The sequence below is a fragment of the Bombina bombina genome, chromosome 5 (genome assembly GCF_027579735.1).
Source record: "Bombina bombina isolate aBomBom1 chromosome 5, aBomBom1.pri, whole genome shotgun sequence".
NCBI lineage: Eukaryota > Metazoa > Chordata > Amphibia > Anura > Bombinatoridae > Bombina > Bombina bombina.
Window position 1 is genome coordinate 723,544,239 of NC_069503.1, and position 24,998 is coordinate 723,569,236.

The 24,998-nt window shown below is 39.4% G+C and overlaps 1 protein-coding gene across 1 annotated transcript in view; it reads left to right on the forward strand.

The window, feature by feature from the left end:
• The window catches only part of JARID2 (jumonji and AT-rich interaction domain containing 2), a 690,587-nt gene that overhangs the window by 99,163 nt on the left and 566,426 nt on the right, over positions 1-24,998 (forward strand).

Here is a 24,998-nt window from a genome sequence, read left to right on the forward strand (position 1 = left end):
TAAAGGAATTTAGGCTCAAAGATACTATCAACACCATGTCAAGAAAGATAGGTGATGGCACAGTACATTTCTTCTACAAGATACGACGAGTCCACTGATTCATCCTTTACTTGTGGGATATTATCCTCCTGCTAATAGGAAGTGGCAAAGAGCACCACAGCAGAACTGTCTATATAGCTCCTCCCTTGACTCCACCCCCAGTCATTCTCTTTGCCTATACTAAGTAATAGGAAGGGTAAAGTGAAAGAGGTGATAAAATGTTAACAAGAGACAGGGGTGTCCGGAACATGGTCAGACCATCAGTCCGTGTGTGCGAGCAGAAAGTTCAAAGTCCTCTGCTAGAGGTAAGGCTCAGAGTGCCGTAGCTTAACGGCGGATCAGGCCGTGTAATCATACAAGGAAAAATGAATGCAGGCACTCACGGTTTTGAAAAAATAAAACGTACCTTTTATTAGTACACAGGATAAAACATTTGGTGTACCCAAACAGAGGGCAGAAAGGGAGGCAAACAGTCTAATGCGTTTCGCACCCCCTAGTGGTGCTTATTCATAGACTCTATGAATAAGCGCCACTAGGGGGCGCGAAACGCGTTAAGACTGTTTGCCTCCCTTGTCTGCCCTCTGTTTGGGAACACCAAATGTTTTATCCTGTGTACTAATAAAAGGTACGTTTTATTTTTTCAAAACCGTGAGTGTCTGCATTAATTTTTCCTTGTGTGATAAAATGTTAGTTTTTATTTTCTTCATGCAAGACTTTTTTATTTTAAATGGTACCTGTGAGTGCTATTTTTTCCCAGGCAGCAGATGGATAAAGATTTCTGCCTGGAGACTGATGATCTTAGCAGTTGTTACTAAGATCCAGAGTAGTTCCCTCAGAATGGCTGAGGAGTACTTAAGAAACTTCAGTGTGAGGAACGGTTTTCATGCTACAAGCATTGAGGTATGTTTAGTCATTTTTTTCTGGAGAGAAAAAAATGTGTTATTTCAGAATTGGCTGACAGTATCCACATGAGGGAAGGGGTAAGCAGTAATCCTATTGTGAAAAAGAAGGGTATTACTGGACCTGTATGTTGGGCTGTAAAAAATGGTTGACACTGATAACATAATGTTTGTGGGCAAACGATTATATGTTGGGAGGTAAATTAACGTTTTTTTTGTGACAAACGTTTTCATTTTTATTGGCAATGGAGGGTACACATGGCTTCAGTTAGACTTGGGTATATGAACCCACATGGCTAGGTTTTTAGACCGCTTTGGAGCGGTTCTTTTGCAAGGCTGTGAGACATCGAGTAGATGGGCGGGGCCTATTTTCGCGCCTCAGTTGCTCAGTTGTATTCCCCATGCAAGCGGCAAACACCAGCTCCGGTGGGCCCTTCAGGAAAGTTTGGGCCTAATCGAAGAGTTAATCTGATTTTGCAGACACCTGAGGGCAGGTAGGCGCCACAGCAGGTCTGTGGCGAGGTGCAGGTTTTTTTTTTGGCTGATCATAATGTTTTTTTGTCTAACATTTTTATACATAAGAGTTAAGCGATCCTTTTCTTGTGGTGCAATCTTAGCTGGCAAGTTAGGATACATTTATAATAAAATTGAGATAATTTTATCATTTTGAAGCAGTTTTGGAAAAATTGTGTGCTTTTTTTCTCTTAAAGGCGCAGTACCGTTTTTTTCAGATTGTTATTTTTTCACTAAATAAAGTGTTTTCAAGCCTGTTTGTGGTCATTACTAGCCTGTTTAACATGTCTGACATTGAGGAAAGCCAATGTTCCATGTGTTTAGAAGAACATATTTTAGCTGATAAAAGTATGTCTCAGGATGATTCTCAGTCAGAATAGAATCAGGTTATGCCATCTGCTTCTCCCCAAGTGTCACAACCTTTAACGCCCGCCCAAGCGACGCCAAGTACTTCTAGTGCGTCTAATTTTTCACCCTGCAAGATATGGCTGCAGTTATGTCTACTACCCTTACAGAGGTATTATCTAAACTGCCAGGTTTACAGGGTAAGCGCAGCAGGTCAGGTATTAGAGTAAATGCTGAGCCCCCTGATGCTTTATTGGCCACCCTCACAGTGTTCTGATTTGGGGTGGGGGAATTGCTGTCTGAGGGAGAGCTTTCTGATTCAGGTAAGATGTTCCCTCAAACAGACTCAGATGGGACGGCCTTTAAGTTTAAGCTTGAACACCTCCGCTTGTTACTCAGGGAGGTCTTAGCGACGCTGGATGATTGTGACCCTATTGTCATACCACCAGAGAAACTGTGTAAAATGGATAAATATCTAGAGGTCCCTACTTACACTAATGTTTTTCCAGTCACTAGAAGAATTTCGGACATTGTTACTAAGGAATGGGATAGACCAGGCATTCCGTTCTCTCCCCCTCCTACTTTTAAGAAAATGTTTCCCATATCTGACACCATTCGGGATTCGTGGCAGAGGAGCTATTTCTACCCTGGCTAAGCGTACAACTATACCTATTGAGGACAGTTGTGCTTTCAAAGATCCTATGGATAAAAAATTAGAGGGGCTTCTAAAGAAATTGTTTATTCATCAGGGTTTTCTTCTACAACCTATAGCATGCATTGTTCCAGTAACTACTCCAGGAGCTTTTTGGTTCGAGGCTCTAGAGGAGTCTCTCAAGGTTGAGACCCCATTAGATGATATTTTGGATAGAATTAAGGATCTCAAGCTAGCTAATTCTTTTATTACAGATGCCGCTTTCCAAATAGCTAAATTAGCGGCAAATAATGCAGGCTTTGCCATTTTAGCGCGTAGAGCATTATAGTTTAAGTCGTGGTCTGCTGATGTGTCATCTAAATCCAAGCTTTTAGCTATTCCCTTTAAGGGTAAGACCCTATTCGGGCCTGAACTAAAGGAGATCATTTCTGACATTACTGGAGGTAAGGGTCATGCCCTTCCTCATGACAAGACGGTTAAAATGAGGACCAAACAGAATAATTTTCGTTCCTTTCGAAACTTTAAAGGCTGTCCCTCTACTTCCTCATCCGCCTCCAAGCAGGAGGGGAACTTTGCTCAATCCCAGTCAGTCTGGAGACCTAACCAGACCTGGAATAAAGGTAAACAGGCCAAAGAGGCCCGCTGCTTCTACCAAGACAGCATGAAGGGGCAGCCCCCGATCCGCGACCGGATCTAGTAGGGGACAGACTTTCTTTCTGCGCTCAGGCTGGGGCAAGAGACGTTCAGGATTCCTGGGCATTAGAAATTGTGACCCAGGGGTATCGTCTAGAATTCAAGAATTCTCTCCCAAGACAAAAAGAGGCGTTCTTACGCTGTGTAGAAGACCTATATACCATGGGTGTAATCTGCTCAGTTCCAAAATTAGAACAAGGGCAGGGGTTTTACTCCAATCTGTTCGTGGTTCCCAAAAAAGAGGGAACCTTCAGACCGATTTTAGATCTCAAGTCTAAACAAATTTCTCAGAGTCCCATCATTCAAGATGGAGACCATTCGAACAATTTTACCAATGATCCAGGAGGGTCAATATATGACCACCCTGGATTTAAAGGATGCGTATCTTCACATTCCTATCCACAAAGATCATCACCAGTTCCTCAGGTTCGCCTTCCTGGACAAACATTACCAGTTTGTGGCCCTTCCTTTTAGGTTGGCCACAGCTCCCAGAATTTTCACAAAGGTGCTATGGTCCCTTCTGGCGGTTCTAAGGCCATGGGGCATAGCAGTGGTGCCCTATCTGGACGATATCTTGATTCGGACGTCAACTTACCATCTAGCCAAATCCCACACGGACATTGTGTTGGCTTTTCTAAGAACTCATGGGTCTAAGGTGAACATGAAAAAGAGTTCACTTGTTCCTCTGACAAGAGTTCCATTCCTAGGAACTCTGATAGACTCGGTAGACATGAAGATTTTTCTGACGGTGGTCAGAAAATCAAAGATCTTAACTACTTGCCGAGCACTTCATTCCATTCCTAGGCCGTCAGTGGCTTAGTGTATGGAGGTAATTGGATTAATGGTAGCGGCAATGGACATAGTTCCGTTTGCGCGCTTACATCTCAGACCACTGCAGCTGTGCATGCTCAGACAGTGGAATGGGGATTATGCGGATTTATCTTTGTGGATAAATCTGGATCTAGAGACCAGAGACTCTATCCATTGGTGGTTGTCACAGGAGCATCTGTCCCAGGGAATGTGCTTCCGCAGGCCAGCATGGGTCATAGTGACGACGGACGCCAGCCTCTTGGGCTGGGGTGCAGTCTGGAATTTCCTGAAGGCTCAGGGTGTGTGGACTCAGGAGGAGTCCCTACTACCAATAAATATTCTGGAACTGAGAGCGATATTCAACGCGCTTCAAGCGTGGCCTCAGCTGGCTTCGGCCAAATTCATAAGATTCCAGTCGGACAATAGCATATATCAGTCATCAAGGGGGAACAAAGAGTTCTCTAGCGATGATAGAGGTTTCCAAAATAATTTGATGGGCAGAGACTCACTCTTGCCATCTATCAGCAATATATATCCCAGGAGTGGAGAACTGGGAAGCGGATTTTGTAAGTTGTCAGACTTTATCCGGGGGAGTGGGAGCTCCATCGGAAGGTATTTGCAAAATTGATTCATCAATGGGGCACACCAGAATTGGATCTGATGGCATCTCGTCAGAATGCCAAACTTCCTTGTTACGGGTCCAGATCAAGGGATCCTCAAGCAGTACTGATAGATGCTCTAGCAGTACCTTGGTCGTTCAACCTGGCTTATGTGTTTCCGCCTTTTCCTCTCCCTCCTCGTCTGATTGCAAGAATCAAACAGTAGAGGGCTTCGGTAATCTTGACAGCGCCTGCGTGGCCACGCAGGACTTGGTATGCAGACCTGGTGGAGATGTCATCTCTGCCACTGTGGAAACTGCCACTGAGACAGGACCTTCTCATTCAGGGTCCGTTCCAACATCTAAATCTAATTTCTCTGCAACTGCCTGCCTGGAGATTGAACGCTTTATTTTATCTAAGCGGGGATTCTCTGAGTCGGTCATTGATACCTTGATTCAGGCTCGAAAGCCTGTCACTAGGAAAATTTACCATAAGATATGGTGTAAATATCTTTATTGGTGCAAATTCAAAGGCTACTCATGGAGTAAGATCAGGATTCCTAGGATTTTGTCCTTTCTCCAAGAAGGATTGGAGAAGGTGTTATCAGCTAGTTCCTTAAAGGGACAGATTTCTGCTTTGTGAATCTTACTACACAAGCGTCTGGCAGATGTCCCAGACGTTCAGTCGTTTTTTTTGTCAGACTTTGGTTAGAATTAAGCCTGTGTTTAAACCTGTTGCTCCGCCATGGAGTTTGAAATTAGTTTTTAATGTTCTTCAAGGGGTTCCGTTTGAACCCATGCATTCCATATATATGAAACTTCTATCTTGGAAAGTTCTGTTTTTTAGTTGCTATCTCTTCTGCTTGAAGAGTTTCTGAACTATCTGCGTTGCAATGCGACTCGCCTTATCTTATATTCCATTCTGATATGGTGGTTTTGCGCACTAGATCTGGATTCCTTCCTAAGGTTGTTTCAAATAAGAATATTAATCAAGAAATTGTTGTTCCTTCTCTGTGTCCTAATCCTTTTAAGTAGGAGCATCTGTTACATAACTTGGACGTGGTTCGTGCCTTGAAGTTTTACTTGCAAGCGACCAAGGATTTCTGTCAAACATCTTCTCTATTTGTTGTCTATTCTAGAAAACGTAGAGGTCAAAAAGCTACTGCTACCTATCTTTCTTTTTGTCTGAAAAGCATCATCCATTTGGCATACGAGACTGCTGGACAGCAGCCTCCTGAAAAAATTACAGCTCATTCTACTAGAGCGGTGGCTTCCACATGAGCTTTTAAAAACGATGCTTCTGTTGAACAGATTTGTAAGGCTGCGACTTGGTCTTCCCTTCCTACCTTTTCCAAATTTTACAAATGTGATACTTTGCTTCTTCGGAGGCTATATTTGGGAGAAAAGTTCTTCAAGCAGTGGTGCCTTCTGTTTAGGTATCTGTCTTGTTCCTCCCGTTCATCCGTGTCCTGTAGCTTTGGTATTGTATCCCACAAGTAAAGGATGAATCCGTGGACTCGTCGTATCTTGTAGAAGAAAAGGAAATTGATGCTTACCTGATAAATTGATTTCTTCTAAGATACGACGAGTCCACGGCCCTCCCTGTCAATTTAAGACAGATTATATTTTTTTGTTTAAAACTTCAGTCACCTCTGCACCTTTTTAGTTTCTCCTTTTTCTTCCTATACCTTCGGTCGAATGACTGGGGGGTGGAGTCAAAGGAGGAGCTATATAGACAGCCCTGCTGTGGTGCTCTTTGCCACTTTCTGTTAGCAGGAGGATAATATCCCACAAGTAAAGGATGAATCCGTGGACTCGTCATATCTTAGAAGAAATCAATTTATCATGTAAGCATAAATTTCTTTTTTAGTGCTACATGAAACGACTGTAGTTAAATAAAAAATGCTCTTATTTGAAAGGTGTGTATGTATGTGTTTGTGTATATGTTAGTGTGTATGTGTGTGTGTATGTATGTATATATATGTGTGTGTGTGTGTGTGTGTGTGTATATATATGTATATATATATATATATATATATATATATATATATATATATATATATATATATATATATATATATATGTATATATGTATGTGTGTGCATAATATATATACATATATATATGTGTGTGTGTATATTTCCTTCTTAATATGACAAGGGTCCACGACTTCATTCCTTGCTTGTGGGAATACAGAACCTGGCCACCAGGAGGAGGCAAAGTCACCCCAGCCAAAGGCTTAAATACCTCCCTCACTTCCCTCATATCCCAGTCATTCTTTGCCTTTTGTCACAGATGGTTGGCAGAGAAGTGTCAGATGATTCAGAGTAGTTTCTTATGAAGGGTATCAGCCTTTCAGTGAGAGTATTGACGAAAGTTAGAGTCTGGAGATGCAGGGAGAGTCTTTCTGCGAACCCATCCAGACTCGTATTAACATCTCCTAAGCAATCAGTGTTGACGAGTTTTACTGCCTTCTTCCATCACTCAAGTCTATGTCAGGACCGATGCTACAAGACTGTCAAATTTGAGAAACTGTGTTTCTGTTCCATGGCATAGATCGTTTAATTTATTTATACACACATGCATTGTGTGAGATGTTTTCTGAGGCTCATAGGCTGAGGTTGAAACATTCAGGTTTCTTTAGGGGCGCAGCTTTACAAGCTTGGCACGCTTTTCCTTAGCAGAGGCGGTCCTAGGTTGTGCTCCATGTGACCGTGTGTGGTCGTAGCTTCACTTCCTACTCTCTGACCGCACTGGTTATCAGAGAAGCGGTTTTCTCGGTGTGCCTGGGTCATAGGAAGTGGTGAGTGCCCCAGCCATTGGGGGTATAAAGGTGCCGTTTTTTATATTTTATATTACGTTCGCTATTGTTATATTAGAACATAGCTCATAGCTATGGAGGAATCTGACGTTTTAGAGGGTGCTCCCTCTATATCTAAGACTATGCCTGTTTATATTGTGAGGAGGCCAAGGTAATTCTCAATTATGTTCAACATGCCTAGGAAAAGTGATTATGTCAAAGTTTAACATGTTTTGATACCACTGAGACTTTCACCTCTGAGGGGTCCCCGTCCCGTGAGTTGCACACCCTGCTTTCATCTCTTAAGACACATGCAGTTTCCCATAGCACGCCTGATCCTCCATCTGGAGGAGGCCTTTTATCTCCAGACTTCGCTGCGCAGTTACAAATGGCAGTGTCTGCGGCCATTAGTGCTTTACCTCGCCCTGCTAAGCGCAAGCAAAAGGTCAAATATTGCTATCCTTCCCAGGGGTCATCATCCAGTTTATTGGCTATAGCTGATAGATGATTGTCTGAGGATAAAGTTCTTTCTGATACTTCAGAGTGTGACCTATCTGGGTCTGAATTGGCTGCCTCTAATCCTCCGATTGTGGAGGAACCAGATTTTAGATTTAGAATGGAGCACTTGCGCTTTCTTTTAAAGGAAGATCTAGCTACCTTAGAGGTTCCAGAGGCCAAACTGGCTGAAGAACCTTTCATTCCTAAACTGGATAGAGTTTACGAAGACAGGGTTGTTCCTCAGACTTTCTCTGTTCCTGTAAAGATGGCAAACATTAAGAACGAATGGGAGAGGATTGGTTCTTCCTTCACCCTGTCATGATACAATCATGTGGAGTAGTTGATACCTGGATTGGCTATCCGGCAGAGGTGGTATTGTGTTTCAGCCTGGAAAAGGTTAATGTGATCTGCCTTTTTCTGTGTGTGAAATCTGCTTTCAGAAAAGCTGTAAGCTGAGACCCCCTCCTCCCCCCTCCTTAACTGTGTAACTGTGTGTAGGAATGCAGAATGCTCCTTCCCTTGGAGACTGATAGTGGGAGCTAAGACTTGTTTGCATTGGTTGGACTTGTTGTAAACTATAACCAGGGCGTTGTCTTTGACAAGACAAAGAAAGTTTGGTTTAAATATGTAACAGAAAGACTTGTGGGTAGAATTGTCCTGGGACCCAAACCACTAACATCAGGAACGGCATTCTCCACATATCTAAAGGAACTTGGTAATAAGTTAGATATTGTGTGTAATTCTTTTCATGTCCCATTTTCTTTTTAAAGAATTGTAGCTTTGCAATTGTATGTTATTTTGAATGTCTTTATAATTTTGCACTGTGTAACCTGTATTGATATTTTGTTATTAAACACATAGAAAATCTAATTCTGTCGTTTGGGCTAATATCCAAATTCACACTCCTGTTGAGACAAGGTTAAATGCATGTTACCTAATTGTTAAATAGTGTGAGCTTTTAGGGGTTTTTCAAAACTCCCCTTTAATTTAAAAGTTTTTTGGTGGTGGCAGCAGGGAAATTGTTAATTAGAGCAGTGTGGACAGGATTTGGGGACTAATGAGGTGTCCCTTTTAAGGTCCTTTTGCAGAGTTGCAAGTTTAAGGGAACCCGAGCTGTGTGCCATTAAGCCCTTCATGCCCACACCCCTCTATTGTGACGTTGAGAAGGTTTGATTCATCACACACCCCTTCGCCTGCCTTTTAAGAAACTGTTCACGTTTCCGGACACTCAATTGGAGTTGTGGTGTTCCGTCCCTAAGGTGGAAGGCGCTGTCTCCAAGCTTGCAAAATGCACTACTATCCCACTGGAGGATAGTTTGTTGTTCAAAGAGCCCATGGTTAAAAAGATGGAAACTCTGTTAAGAAAGATGTTTCAACATTCAGGATATTTATTTCAACCAGTGGCAGCAGTTGCCTTGGTTGCGGGAGCGGCTACCTACTTGTGTGACTCCTTATTGGAATCGATCGAGGTGGAAGGTCCCCTTGATATTATTCTTGATAGAATTAAGGCTTTAAGGGTCGCTAATTCTTTTATTTGTGATGCGAATATGCAAATTATTCCTTTAAATGCAAAACTGCTGGGTTTTCTGCTCAGGCCCGCCGGCTCTGTGGCTAAAGTCTTGGTCTGCGGACGTGACTCCATTATTTCCACGGTTACAGAGGGCAAGGGTGCCTTCCTACTGCAAGATAATAAGAACAGATCTACGGGACAACCTAATAATTTTCGTTCCTTTTGTTCTGAAAAATCCCAACGCCAGCAATCCTCCGCTGAGCAAGTTCAAGCAGAGCAAGAAGCCCGCTGAGACTAAATCAGCATGAAGGGGTCACCCACGTTCCGTCTATGAATCAGGTAGGGGGCAGACTTTCGCTCTTCTCAGAAGCTTGGTTCAGGGATGTGCAGGATCCTTGGGTACTGGAGGTCATTGCTCAGGGTTACAGAATTGGGTTCCAGTCTTTTCCACCCAAGGGCAGATTTCTTCTCTCAAATCTCTCATCAAAACCAGAGAAGAGGGAGGCCTTTCTGGTGTGCGTTCGGGATCTGTCCTCCTTAGGAGTCATTGTCCCAGTTCCCATAGAAGAACCAGACTCGGGATACTACTCAAACATTTTCGTGGTCCCAAAAAAGGAGGGAACTTTCCGCCCAGTTCTGGACCTAAAGTGCTTAAACAATTTTCTGAACGTCCCCTTATTCAAGATGGAGACGATAAAGTCTATCCTTCCCTTAGTCCAGAAGGGACAGTTCATGACCACTATAGATCTGAAGGATGCTTACCTTCATGTCCCAATCCACAGGGAACACTTTCAGTTCCTAAGGTTTGCCTTCCTGGACCAGCACTTCAGTTTATTGCTCTTCCGTTTGGCCTAGCTACTGCCCCAATAATTTTCACAAAGGTTCTGGGGGCTCTCTTGGCGTGGCCAGAACTCATGGCATTGCAGTAGCAACTTACTTGGACGATATTCTGGTACAAGCACCTTCCTTTCGTCTAGTGGAAGAACATTTGGAATCTCTTCTCTTCTTTAATCCCATGGATGGAAGATAAACTTAGAAAATAGTTCTCTTATTCCAAGCACCAGGGTAGAATTCATGGGCACTATAATAGACTCACTAGTCATGAGGATATTTCTTTCAGACCAGAGACGCTGCAAGCTAGCTTCAGCATGTCTTGCCCTCTGGACCTCCTCAAGGCCCTCTTTGGCGCAGTGTATGGAGGTGATTGGTCTCATGGTGTCCAGCATGAACATAATTCCCTTTGCCAGGTTCTGTCTCAGACCGTTACAACTGTGTATGCTGAGACAGTGGAAGGCAATCATTCGGATCTGTCTCGAGATCTCTCTGGACAACCGTTCAAGATAATCGCTCTCTTGGTGGCTCTGTCCAGATCACCTGTCCAGAGGGACATCCTTTTTAAGACCATCCTGCGAGATTGTGACTACAGATGCGTGTCTCTCAGGATGGGGAGTGGTTTGGGGAGCCAAGAAGGCTCAGGGCCTTTGGTCTCGAGAGGAGAGCTCTCTTCCGATCAACATTCTGGAACTTCGAGCAATCTTCAATACTCTGAAGACTTGGCCCCGTCTGGGTTCGTCCCAGTTATATATCACCTCAGTGGCTTACATCAACCACCAGGGAGGAACAAGGAGCTCCCTAGCAATGAGGGAGGTATCTTGGATTCTGAAATGGGCGGAGGCCCACAACTGTTTGCTGTCAGCGATCCACATTCCGGGTGTGGACAACTGGGAAGCGGATTTTCTCAGCAGACAATCCTTTCATCCGCAGGAATGGTCTCTCCAACCCGAGGTGTTTGCAGAGATATGCAACAGGTGGGGGACTCCGCAGATAGATCTCATGGTGTCCCATCTCAATAGCAAGCTACCCAGGTATGGGTTGAGATCCAGGAATCCTCAGGCGGAGCCAATAGATGCATTAGTGGTGCCTTGGATGTTCAGTCTCATATACCTTTTTCCGCCATTGCCTCTCCTTCCTCGAGTAGTGGCCTCCATCAAGCAGGAGCGGGCATCAGTGATACTGATTGCTCCATCATGGGCGCGAAGGATGTGGTTCGCGGATCTAGTGGGGATGTCGTCTCCTCCATGGAAGTTACCTTGTCGCAGGAATCTGCTGGAACAAAGTCCTTTTGTTCATTAAAATCTAGATTCTCTGAGGCTGACTGCATGGAGATTGAACACTTAGTCTTAGCCAAGAGAGGTTATTGATACTCTCATTCAAGCTTGTAAGCCAATTACTCGTTGCATCTATCATAAGGTGTGGAGAACCTACTTATTCTGGTGTGAAGAGCGTGGATTCACCTGGCATAAGGTCAGGGTTTCCAGGATTCTTTCCTTTCTCAGGGACAGTCTGGAGAAGGGCATTTCTGCTAGCTCCCTTAAGGGACAGATTTTGGCCCTATCTGCTTTACTGCACAAGTGGCTCGCTGAGCTTCCAGATGTTCAGTCTTTTGTTCAGGCTCTGGCAAGAATCAGGCCTGTGTTTAGATCTAGCGCTCCTCCTTGGAGTTTAAATCTTGTTCTTAAAGTTTTGCAAAAGGCAAAAAGGTGCAGTTTGAGCCTATACATGTAGTTGACATTAAATTACTGTCTTGGAAGGTTCTTTTTCTACTGGCCATTGCTTCGGCGTACAGAGTCTCTGAAATGGCTGCCTTGCAATGTGAGCCTTCTTACCTAGTATTTCATGCTAATGCTGTTCTTCGTACCGGGTTAGGTTTTCTTCCTAAGGTCTTTCAGATCTCAACATCAATCAGGAGATTGTGGTTCCTTCCTTGTGTCCTAATCCTCCTCCTTCGAAGGAACGGTTACTTTATAATTTGAATGTGGTTTGGGCCTTGAAGTTCTATCTTCAAGCTACAAAGGAGTTTAGACAGACTTCTTTGTTTGTTGTCTATTCTGGGAAGCGTAGGGGGCAGAAGGCCTCATCCACTTAAGAGGATTTGGACTCATTCAACTAGAGCAGTGGCTTCCTCTTGGGCCTTCAAGAATGAGGCCTCGATGGAACAGATTTGTAGGGCGGCTACTTGGTCCTCCTAACATACCTTTTCTAAATTTTACAAGTTTGACTTTTTGCTTAGGCTGAAGCAGCTTTTGGGAGAAGGGTTTTGCCCTCAGATTAGGGTCCACCTTATTTTTTTACCCTCCTGTTCATTCCGTGTCCTCTGGAGTTTGGGTATATGTTTCCCACAAGTAAGGAATGAAGCCGTGGACTCTCCTTATATTAAGAAGGAAAACATAAATTTATGCTTACCAGATAATTTCCTTTCCTTATGTATGAGGAGAGTCCACGCCCCCTGCCCGTATTCTCTGAAGGGCGGACCAAAATTTTGTTTTGTTCTTCTGGCACCATTTATACCCTGATATTTCTCCTACTGTTCCTTGTTCCCTTGGCAGAATGACTGGAATATGAGGGAAGTGGGGGAGGTATTTAAGCCTTTGGCTGGGGTGTCTTTGCCTCCTCCTGGTGGCCAGGTTCTGTATTCCCACAAGTAAGGAATGAAGCCGTGGACTCTCCTCATACAGAAGGAAAGAAATTATCTGGTAAGCATAATTTGTTATGTGTGTGTGCCTTCAGTGGTCAAACTACATACCACTTGCCTTATTTGGAGGAGCCAATCCAGACAACAAGGCTAGTTAGGGTCATATCTTCAGTATAAAGTGAATTGTTTAGCACTTATCAAATAAAGCTTATTTGGGAAAGATGGGTAGCAAGGTTTGCCTTGATAAGTCTGCAGTGTTGAAGTTTTGAGAATAAGAACATCCACAATTTTCAAAGCAAAATTACATGAAAAGGGGCCAAAATAAAAAAAATAAACACGTACTGCAAAGTTGTTTTCTATGTATAACTAAACATTTTATATTAAAATCTCAAGGTGTTTACTGTCCCTTTAAAAAAAAAAAAAATCACTAATGTACACTGCACAATATTTAATCCATTTGAAGAATATATTCTTCTTTTTATTGTAATATATTTTTGTAAGGTTTAAAATAGAATATTTTTTTTTCCCTTTACTTCAACACATGAAAATATTAATATCAATAAATGTATATATTCATATATAATAATCTTTATTAAGCATTAAGACATTCTTGCATACTCCTTATCAGATCTGTTGGTGTGATCTTAGATATAAGCTGTAATATAAATGATCAAGTTGTAATTGTCCGTCTGCCCTGTTTGTTTCATTCTGACTGTTTTTCTGAGGGTGACAGACATAAATGATATGTCACTCTACTTCCTGGCATATAGAGCCTGTATCTCAAGGTAAAGCATTTGTGCAGACATCCCCTTTCTGCTCACCACTGAATGTACTTATGAGTACTTCCAAGAAATGTGCAAATTGCCTTCTGAGCCATACCTGCGCATTTCTTATGCGGTATGTTCCACAGCTAGGTATTGATAAACAAATAATAAAGTTAAACTGTCATGAAATTCAGTAGAATCATATTTAGGGACTACAGAACAATTTTGCCTTATTACATTTTTCGAAGTTAAATCCTTTGCTAGATATTACATATCTTGTAGAGCGCTTCAGTTGTCTCTTTTGCCCAGTTAGACATCCCCTTGCTGAACTTCCTGTAATCCGCAAGCGCCAATCACAGCTCATATTGAATTGATCTGTATGCATAATTAATGAGAAAATGAGCGCTCTGTCGCATGCATAATGGAAATATTACTCTCCTGTCTACTCTTCTGCTGGCGCGCTCAGCTCTTTAGCTTCACGTGACAAACGCTATGCATGTGGATTGCGTGTGCACAGAGAAAGTGTCACACTGCGCAGAATCTGTAGAATAAAAGATAGTGGCATGTGCTCAAGAGGGCTACTTTTAAATACCCCTGTGGTTGGCTTTGTATAATAAGCCACACGGAAGGGAGTATAAAGAATAGAATGTATAATTCAATTTCTCTACATATTAATGGTAAGATTTAAAATACATCCCTATGAGTCATTCTGTTTTTATAATGTATTTCCATATTTGCTATAATTTTTTATGGGTTTTATGTCCCTTTAACAGCTACAACTTGTTAGTAACCATATACTTTTAGAAACCATACAAAGAATGCTTTCAAATAGATTTATAGTCTGATAAATAGATGGCCTGGCACCACGGCTCATGATTTTTTTTTTTTCAGCTGTTACTAAATTGTTTTTGTTTATAATTAAAAGGAAGTGAAAGTCAACAGACTGCTATATATCAGCACCATGTGCATGTATTCCATGTGCACATGCAGGAAGTGATTGATGGGTATGCTCTGTTCATGGCACACGTTATACTTACCTTTTGGCACTGTTATTTGCCCAACCTTACTTTACTGCTGCGTTGTGGCAGCTGCTTGGTAATGTACCAATATTTTTATGTCTCCTTTAAAACAACAATATGCCCCAGCATAGATCCAGTGACACCTCCATGTGTTTTAATACTAATAGCCTGCTTTTTAGGGGGACATTTATTTTTTTAATAATGTTGATGTTCATGAATTCACTGTGTGAATGGCAGCTCTGCCATGTATTCCTGCTTTGTAAACCTCATGACATGATGTACTTGTTGAAACTGCGTCACAATCAGTTCTGGGGTAATTTGACTATAAAGGGATTATATCCCTGCTGGTGAACTGAATTGGGACCTGCTGATGCTGTATGTCCATGCTTAATATGTAGTGTCATCATTTTCTAGACAGTTCCTAGATACCGAATAATTTTGCAGATTCAGACTGATGCTTCAGCAATTTGGACTGACTAATATATGTATATGAGAGACAAACACACACAGAAGATTGCAGAACATTTGTTGATCAGTAGGGTGCCCAAGGCAGTATTGTATTTTTTTTAAAAGTAAAGCTGCAGTGCAAAGTGTGTTGTAATATTATCCTTCTATGTCCCTTTAAAGGTTTTAAAAGGAATTTGCTTAAAGGACCACTCAATGCAGTAGAATTGCATAATTAACAAGTTAATAATAAAAAGACAAGGCAATAGCACTTAGTCTGAATTTCAAATAAGCAGTAGATTTTTTTCTTTTCTTATTCTGACATGTATTTTTGTCTCCCATTTTCCAGCCTCTTGTATCATATGACAGACATTAGCCAATCACAGACTAGTATACGTATACCCTGTGAGCTGGTGCACATGCTCAGTAGGATCTTTTCCCCCCAGGAAGTGTGTATATATAAAAGGACTCTGCAAAATTTGATAATAGAAGTTAATTGGAAAGTGTCTTAAAAATGCTTGTTCTATCTGAATCATAGAAGTTTTTGACTGAGTGTCCCTTTAACTTTCTCTACCATGAGAACGCTGTTTGTTATAAAGTAATATGTAAGTTTAGGCATGTGGATGTACTAATCATAAATGCAATTCTGTGGCTGCGTTGCACAGTTCTAGATGATGCCTAGAGATTGCAGAGTGTAATCGGGATGTTGTAAATCAGTGACTCATTTATCTGCTACAAGTTAAAATTACTCTGTCCAATCAAGTTAGAAGCAGAATGCAGAGCTTGTTTCCTTCTAGTTTCCATGTTGCCTGCAGCTCCCATTATTAATGGTATGAAAGGAAGCAGTCCAGACAGTCTTCCTTTTCAGTCTTGATGTAACTTTTGTGGCCTTATAGAAATAGTGTCCATGACCCCTGTACATTTATATAGTTTTGCTGGTCAACAGACGCATGCACCTTTTGATGAAAAGAGTTTGTTTAATGTGGGTTATTTTTATATCCATGATTTATACACGCTCCACGGACAACTAACTTTTTTCTCTCGAGACTAGTATGGTTATTATTGTTTTACATATATACACAATATTCAATAATTCACTGTAAAAAAAAAAAAGTTTTAATAAAACATGGATCTTCCAAAAATAAACTCCCCAACCTAAGAAAATATTGTATTTAATTTTTTTTTAATTTATAAACCTAATGTCCCATTAAAAATTCCAAAAAAGTCAGCTGGTATAGCTTACCAATGCTTATCTGTTGCAATTTAGTTGTATTTAAAATACCAATATCATTTGTAGCTCAAACATATCCGTCCTTGAGGCCTGGATTCAATTATCTCATCTTGAGATTATTATATTTAACACCCTTTAATTACAAGACATTTTGGTTGTGTTGCTATGGAATAACGCATTAGCCAAGTCTTAAAGTTTTTTTTTTTTCTTTTTAAAAAAACCCCCAAATGAATATCCTTTTCAACAGCCAAACTACATCCACCATTTGCCTTATTTGGAGGAGCCAATCTGGTTGTTTAGTCCACAGACAACAAGGCTAGCCACTGTCATAATGTTAGCATAAAATACATTGTTTTGCAGTTGTTATCTTATAAATCCAATTAACAATATATATGTAGCAGAGTTAGCCTTGATATGTTAGTAGGGTGCATTTCATGTTCAGAGAATTAGACATTGTTAAATCTTCAGAGCTAAATTACATGAATAATAAAAAATATATTGGAAAGTTTTGTCATGCATAACTAAACGTTTTTTTCTAGAATTCAGTAGTCTCAAAATGGTTTGGGGCTTCTGAATTAACATATAACAATAAAGACTATTACAACAGTTTATAGCGCTTAAAGGAACATTCCAGTCAATATTTAAATGCACATAGATGAATTACATCTTTGAATAGAAACAAATTTGCAATATAGATTTATTGGCAAAAATGATTCTAGTAAAAGTTATCACTATTTTAGTGTTAACATTTTTCTCTGCATGTGCACGTGAAGCATAACTAGATATTGTCACAGCACCAGCAATTTAAATACTGCAGCTGTTTATAGCACCTTTGAGGCTTGTATCATGTTAGCACTTAACAAATTGAGTCATTACCAGATGTTAAAAGCACCTTAGGCTCTCTGAGCAAGTGCTGTGTTTAAAATGCTGGTGCACGGTGCATACTTAAATACACGTTTGAAACAGCTATAGCTTTTATTAGAGGCATTTTTGCTAATGCATGTATATTACAAAAATGCTTCTATTCAAAACTGAAATGAATCCATGTAAAGTAAATTTTTGGCTGGAATATCCCTTTAAAAGCAAAAGCACTTAAAGAGACAGTAACATGTGATTTCAAGACATTTATGTTGCATTGCTATAGAATAAAATATCGGCTAAGTCTAAACATTTTTTGAAACAGATTAACATCCATTTTTATAAATATTGTTCCACAGCCAAACCCACCATTTTTCTTACTTGTAGGAACCAATCTGTGCTTACGTCTTTAAAGTGAAAGTCAATCCTAGCGTTTTACAAATGCTAGGATTGACTATTGAAACAAATAAAGGGGACTTTCATTCATGAAGTATAAGATACTTCATGTAGAAAGCTCCTTTATTTGATTCAATCGATCGCCATTTTTAGCTGCTACAGCAGCCCACGGCGAAATTTTTTTTTTGCTAAGAGGTGACGTTTTCACCTCTTAGCCAATAGCCTTGAGGTAAATCCGGCTTGGCGCCCATGGGAGCCGGATTTACCGCACAGCTATTGGCTAAGAGGTGAAAACGTCACCTCTCAGCCAAAAACTTTTTTAGCCGTATCAGGTAAAAACGGCGATCAATTCTAGCATTTGTACAATGCTAGGATTGACTGTCACTTTAAAGTGAATGTAAATTTTGATGCTAAAGTGCCCTGTTTTTAAAAATTCGATTAAAAACACGTGCACTTTAATTAAAACATTTTTACATTTCACTCGTGTTGTGAAAATACTTACCAGATCCAGCTTCCTCCACCAGTCGCAAAGCCTCTTCCTGGGTCTAAAATGAGGAATCCGGCTTCTTCCAATCACAGCATTGAATCAGACACGGATTCCCCGGGGGGGAAGCCGTGATTGGAGGATGACCCATCTATAATTTCTGACATCAGAAATGGCTTGCGACGACCGGAGGAAGCTGGAGCTGCTGTCAAGTTTAAAAGGTAAGTTTTTTTTTTCACAACAGAAGTGAAATGTTAATATTGATGAATTAAAGTGCCCCTGTTTTTAATCAAATTTTAAAAAACTGGGCACTTTAGCATCAAAATTTACATTCACATTAAGCAACAAGGCTAGTCTCAATCATAATGTTAGTATAAAGGGCATTGTTTTGCAGTTGTGATCAGTTAAAGCCAATAAAGGAAAGGTATGTAGCAGGGTTAGTCCTGATGAGTCTGCATGGTTCTGAGAATTGGAAAATACTCTATTTTAGAGTTAAATGATATGCTAATAGGGCAAAATAATAATAACTTTCATGATTCAGATAGAGCATGCAATTTTAAGCAACTTTCTAATTTACTCCTATTAATTTTTTCTTTGTTCTCTTGCTATCTTTATTTGAAAAAGCAGAAATGCAAGCATAGGAGCTGGCCTATTTTTGGTTCAGAACCTGGGTGGCGCTTGCTGATTGGTATCTAAATGTAGCCACCAATCAGCACGTGCTACCCAGGGATCTGAACCAAAAATGGGCCTGCTCCTAAGCTTATATTCAAATAAAGATAGCAAGAGAACAAAGAAAATTTGATTATAGGAGTAAATTAGATAGTTTCTTAAAATGGAATGCTCTGTCTGAATCGTGAAAGTTTAATTTTGACTAGACTATCCTTTTAAGAACAGGGCCAAGCCTGCTACAGTTACTCTGAGCTCTCTGCCAGAAGGATTTCATCCATCACAGTGGCAACAGTGTTATGAAAGCCATGTTCACAAAGTATTAAACTTTTTTGTTCTCAAATGTGTCTTTCGAGACCCTGGGAAGGATTAATCACATATTAACCTACTAACCATGCAATGCCTGGTTTAATTATTGAAGTTTGTCAGTTTTGTCAGTTGGTTGAATAAGTATTTCCAGATCTATAGAGAACTCATCAGATATCCTTTTAATTAATTTCCAAATGTTTCTGACCCTGTGTTTAAGCTACAACACAAAATTCTATTTTGTTCCCCTCATTCTCTTATTTAGTTTCTGTTTGTGTAAGCATGTCGCTATTGGTACTGCAAAGTGACTGAGAGGCACGTCAGCTGGCAGTGACAATGCACAATGCAGCAAATGATATGGAGAGGAGTCCAGCTGCCTCTGGGACTCAGTAATTCCATTCTGTACTCCAAGTGAGGTTTTGCATGCATGTGTGATTTAGTACAAAGACAGTGTTTAATGACTTGCAGGGGCGTGCAGTTATTGTCTCTTGAAGATATATGCATGCACTTACGTGTTCATTAGCCTTAGTTTAGTGAAAAAAACATTTTTGGGACATAAAATTATTTTATACTCATTAAAAGTCCTTGCGTTTTTTAATACATACCGGTAAGTACTTACCTTGGTTAAAACTCCAGCATTTACTCCTTTTCAAAATGCAAGCAGCCTCTGGCACTTTCTATCACCACCAACAATAGCGCTCCAACAAATGACGTCTGTATCGCCTCTGATTTGACTTCAGGCATGCTCTCAGCCAACCTAGAACTGATACATAAATATTTTTTAGGGGTGACACTTTTTTTTTTTTTTGCATTTTGAAGATGAGCAAAGATGGAGATTTATCTAAGGTAAGAAGTTATGCACTTTAAAGGGTATTAACATTGTTTTAAAATAACAATTTTATATACCATGGTATCTGAAACACTGATTGAGACTATAAACATGACAAGCTAAAGGACTTTTAAGAGTTGGTGTAGAAATAGTTAACCTGCAATGAAGCTGGCTGTCTTCCATGAAGGTCATTACTTGCAAATATATGTGTACAGCATTTGTCTTTATCTACAGCTGGGTTTTTTTCTGCTGTATTCTTATTCTGAGCTATTTGTTTCCTGTCAACATTGCAGCTTCATCTGAGACAGCAACGATAGTAATTTTTATAACTGTAAAAGGAAAATGAAGACTGAGAAAATATGAATAGTTTTCTTTTGCCTCTCTCTTGTCACTAGGCCTCGATTTGAGCTTTTTAAATATTCATGCCTCAGCTGGTAATGTAGAAAGAAAAGTGCACCAAGCTGAGCCGAGAGGCAGGAATGAACCATTTTTCAACAAAGCCATTTGTTTGTGCTTTCTGGCAATTAGAGCGTAATGTTTTAACTTGTTCATTGCCAGAGTATACAGTGCAGTATATAGCAGTCCTTCATAATTTTTCTTTATATAAACCCTTGTGACCTGGGCTATATTAAATTATTTAACTGCTCTGTCCCCTCGAGTCAGTTCATCTAAATATGCATTTTCTTTTTGTTCATGCTTACGTACTCTACAGAGAACTGTGCAGTGTTCTCCATAGAATATTTTATAGAGAGTTATTAAGAAAAATAGAAAGGGGGGGGGGGGGGAGGCTAGTTATAAGATTTTGTCCTTAGAATTCCTGAAGGTATTGAGGACATAGTCCAGTAGCAGATTTATCTTTGTGGAGGAATATTGATAGATTTAATATGTAATATTTAAGCTGCCTCAAAAAGTCACAAGGGTGAAAGATAGGTAGTTCAGGGATGTGAGGGTTAAACAAAGGATGGGTGTTTTCTGGTGGTAAAAATTGGATTTTCTTTGCTATGACAAAAAAGAGGATATCCCCTCAAGGGGAGCAAGCATGTTTTGTATGATGTCCAGTTGTCCACTTCTGACAGTCCCAGAGGCAGAATTTTTTTTCACTTTCTTTGATGAGATTTTTTTTCTGCTGGTCATGTTGAAATTCAATTCAATGTTAAATTAGGTAGTTACGCCAAAGTACCAGCTCAATTGCAATGTGTTTATTATCTGGAACATAAAACAAAGTTATTAAATAATAAGTAACAAAGTTTGAGAAATCATTAGTGGTGATACTGTAACTCTGTAGCATTACAAAGAACAATGTGGGAATAAGGCTGTGCAGAACACCTGATTAAATGCACACTTTCCTTAAATAAACAGACATTGCTGCAAAGATTTAATGTCCTTGGGGGGAACACATAGCTATTTGTTATTTCTACCTGGCTGCAGTGAATCCTTCAGTTTCTTTGAGTTCCAGGGACTCGTCAAGGGACATTCACAAACGGCATCTTTTGTAATTGCATGATTTGGGGAAAAACAGCAATTGTCTGAGCGGTATCCACAAACACCATGCTTTTGATATTTCACATTTAAATACAAGTAATTAAAGGGACAGTCAACACCAGAATTTTTGTTGTTTTAAAAGATAGATAATCCCTTAATTACTCATTCCCCAGTTTTGAATAATCAACACCGTTATAATAATACACTTTTTAACCTCTGCAATTACCTTGTATCTAAGCCTCTGCAGACTGCCCCCTTATTTCAGTTCTTTTGACACTTACATTTTAGCCAATCAGTGCTCACTCCAGGGTAAAGTCACGTGCATGTGCTCAATGTTATCTATATGAAGCACATGAACTAATGCCCTCTAGTGGTGAAAAACTGTTAAAATGCATTTAGATTAGAGGCAGCCTTCAAGGTCTAAGAAATTGGCTTATGAACCTCCTAGGTTTAGCTTTCAAGAATACCAAGAGAACAAAGCAAAATTGGTGATAAAAGTAAATTGGAATGTTGTTTAAAATTACATGCCCTATTTGAATCATGGAAGTTTTTTTTGGCCTTAACTATCCCTTTAATTAATATTTATATTTAAATACCAGATTTGCATGTCATTTAATGAATTCCTGAATGTGTGATTTAAAGCTCTGCAAAAAGAATTTTTATGGTTTATTTCTCGTTAATGTATTCTGTTCAGAATAATCCAGTGACTAGTTGAATTGCTCACTAGATGGTTATATTGTATACTGTTGGTTTTCAGATTTTTTGGTATAATTTGGCATGACCTGAAAATCACACACAAGTTGATTTGTTTTAATTACATTCCTCTTGTGTGGTCGAGTTGTAATTTTATGACTAAGTTCTTTCCTTTTTAGTGCACCTTGTTCATATATCCTGCTGCTTTCAATGAGGCTTGTGTCCTCCACTTGTGTGGCCAGATCCATATTGACACTAATACTAGTAGAAAATGTAGTCTATTGCATTGTTTTATATTACTAGTATTTATAAAGTCCATGGATATTTTCTTCCTTAAAGGAGATTTTATTGCATCTTTAAAAGAAAAAAAAGAAAAAGAAAAAACAATCTTCTTTGTTTTATTACTCGCATACTGTAACTTGGCCGGCATCTGAGGCATCTGGTTCTCAGTTGATATTAATGGGAGGGATATGTTTTACTCTACATGTTGTCAGTAAATGGCTACATTCTCTCAACATTGTACAGCAGTCATTTATTATGTGAATTTAAAGTATACCCAATTTTATTGGCTTATTTTAATGTTTTAATGCTGATTGATGAATAATGACTGAGGCTTTCCATATACAATGTTGGTTTGTGTATATATAAGCTTTATATAAACATTTTGTGTGAGTATACCCTTAGAATTGCAAACCTGACCTCTTAGTCGGTTTCATCCTATTTACTGTTCTCCATTGGTCCTTTGACATACTCTGGGTGGGCTGTTTTAAGAGAGAACCACTTAACTGGCATCCCACCTCTACATCCTATCATCAACGAAAGGAAAGCTCCAGTCACCAGAAGTACAGCTTGTCAAATATTTGCTTTTAGCATGATTACCCTCATTAAAATTCCCTTTTTTGTTTTAAGCTGTTTTGATGATATATATTTAGTGTTTATGAACAGGGATTTTGTATGACCACAAGACATGAATGTTACTGTTAATTAGTTTAAAACATGCTTCCGGATTTCTTTTTTTTTCTTTTTTCTTTCCTTCCTTTTAAGGAATATGCTTGCAGAGACTCAAAGCCTTTGGGAAAGGGATGATCGTTTAGGGCAGACAAATCCAACTTTTAAATTTCCTTTTTTTTTTTTAAAAAAAAAAAAGGAAATTTAAAAGCCATATTACATATCTATGAAAAATCCTCTTTTCAACAACAAAATATAAAAAGACTAATCTAAATGTATTATATCTATTATTAGGTGTGGACAAATGTTTAAAAAAGGGACAGGGACAGCAATATATATATATATATATATATATATATATATATATATATGTATGTGTATGTATATATATATGTATGTATATATATATATGTATATGTGTGTGTGTAAAACATGGAAGGGGACTGCACTCCAAGACCGGACCGGGTACAAATAACATGCTCAGCCCTGGGTGCTCAGTGGCACTCGCAAAAAGCTGTGCTGTCAGAGTCACAGGCAGTTAACCCCAGACAGGAGTGGGTGCAAGAACCATAAGGGAATTACAAAACAAATTAATACAGCACATAGAGCAAACCCTGCACTCACCAGCAAGCTCACAGTAAAGATTTAAAAACAAAAATGGAAATGGTTAGTTATCGCATCTCCTGATAGATGGATAGAGAGATATGGATAGATAAAGAGATATGGATAGATAAAGAGATATGGATAGATAAAGAGATATGGATAGATAAAGAGATATGGATAGATAAAGAGATATGGATAGATAAAGAGATATGGATAGATGAAGAGATATGGGTAGATAAAGAGATATGGGTAGATAGATATGGGTAGATATGGATATATATATATATATTTATTTCTATTTCTATCTCACTGTTCATTGTGAAAACAATCAAATGGTTTGGGATATTATAGATGGATATCTCTCTCCCTCTTTCTCTCTCTTATATATATCCCAAAGAAACTGTAGCTGGTTCCTACATTTTCTTTGCCACACCTTACCTACAGCAAATAAAAAATAATATATATACAGTATGTATAAGTGTGTATGTATGTATATGTATGTATATATATATATATATATATATCATTTGATAGCGTTAGATGCAGTTATATGAATGCTCATTGTAGATTTTCTCTAGAAATGTTTAGTTATAGTAGTTATCTATTCCTAAACGAGCAATGTGTTACAGCCATACACACATAATGAGAATTCATTATGATCACTTTCACTGATGACGTGAGTATAGTTAAATATCAAGGGGTTGACTTTAGAATTGGGCCAGGAAAGAGTGGGACAGAGTCAAGAGCATAATTTGCATTGTAACCCGAATTTCTTTCCTGGAACCACTGCTGAACTCCCCAACTGTTACTGTATCTTACAGGGAAAGGAGTTGCATTATTAAGAATGCTTGAATACTGCAGACTTTCCTGATATAATTTAAATTACACTATTTGCTAGTGCAAGGTTGACATTGTAAGTCCTTCAAATACTGTACACATAGCTAAAGAGAGCCCTGGTAACTGTGCACTTATAAATACAAGTAATAGAAATTTAGACTAATACATATGTTAGTCATAGCTATAAATCATCCCAAATGTGTCCAAAAGTGCTGCTTTATGTACTATATAAAAACCATACAAATAAACTCTTGCTTGTTTAGCACTACAGGCTTTAGTTTTATTCTCCTTAGAAGCCCCACGATCACTGCTGGCAGAATGTAGTGTAAGCAGCAACGGAATGCTCCGCAGTTAGGGACTTTGTCCTCATCTTATGTTTGCTCTGAAGCACTCAGACATCACTCACCCTGGTTTGAACTGTAGTGTTGCCTAGTATGCTGTACTATTAGCACCTTTACACTTATGTAAATCAGTTCATAATAGAAATAGACCCATGCAAAAACAAGTTAGGTGAGTAAATCATTTCTAGCACTTCATGAGATGGGCAAAGTTAAGAACACATTTTACAGTATCTCACAAAAGTGAGTACACCCCTCACATTTTTGTAAA